The sequence below is a fragment of the Galeopterus variegatus genome, unplaced genomic scaffold (assembly GCF_000696425.1).
Source record: "Galeopterus variegatus unplaced genomic scaffold, G_variegatus-3.0.2 Scaffold4410, whole genome shotgun sequence".
Classification (NCBI taxonomy): domain Eukaryota; kingdom Metazoa; phylum Chordata; class Mammalia; order Dermoptera; family Cynocephalidae; genus Galeopterus; species Galeopterus variegatus.
Window position 1 is genome coordinate 15,805 of NW_007730521.1, and position 862 is coordinate 16,666.

Consider the following 862-nt stretch of genomic DNA (forward strand, 5'->3'; position numbering starts at 1 on the left):
CTGAGGGTTGCGATCCGTTGCCGGACACGAAAAAAGACAAAAAGGAAAAAAAAAATTTCCTGTTTTTTAAATTAATTTCTACTTATATTGCCTTGAAATCATAAAATGTTTATTTTTTAATATTTTTGGCTATTACTGAGATTTTCTTTGTGAGCTGATATAATGTGGTCAATTTTTATGAATATTCCAACAGCTTAGCTCTTGAAAAGAAAGTACATTATCTATTATTAGGATAAAGAGTTTGAAATATCATAGGACCTTACTGATTATTTTATTTAGATCTTCTTAATTCTTACTTGTTTGGTCTACTTAATGTTTCTTGGACTGAGAAAGGTGCATTAAATTCTCTCAGTAGTGTATTTTAATCTATTTATCCTAATATTCCTGTAATTTCCTCTTCCTGAAAATTGTTGCAGTGTTATTTGGTGCATTATGAATTATATGATTAGCATTATAAGTTGTCCTCCTTTGGCTCATTTAATGATATTTGTCTTGAATTTTCATTGCCTGATACTAAGGTTATGGCCCCAGCTTTGGTTTTGTCTGCATTTGCCTTTATACCTTTGCTCCTTCTTTTACTTTTAACTACTCTTTTTTTTTTTTTTCCTGGCTGGTATGGGGATCTGAACCCTTGGCCTGGTGTTATCAGTGCCACGACCTCCCTACTGAGCTAACCAGCCAGCCCTTTTAACTGTTCTTCATCATTTTGTTTGAGATATGTCTCTTGAATACAGCATGGAGTTGGATTTTGCTTGGAATCTAATTTAAAATTCTTTTTAATTCTTTTTCTTCTTAAAGGTAAGTGAGCTAAACCTATTTATTTTTATTTTTATTTTTATTATTATTATTTTTTTCCTTTTTT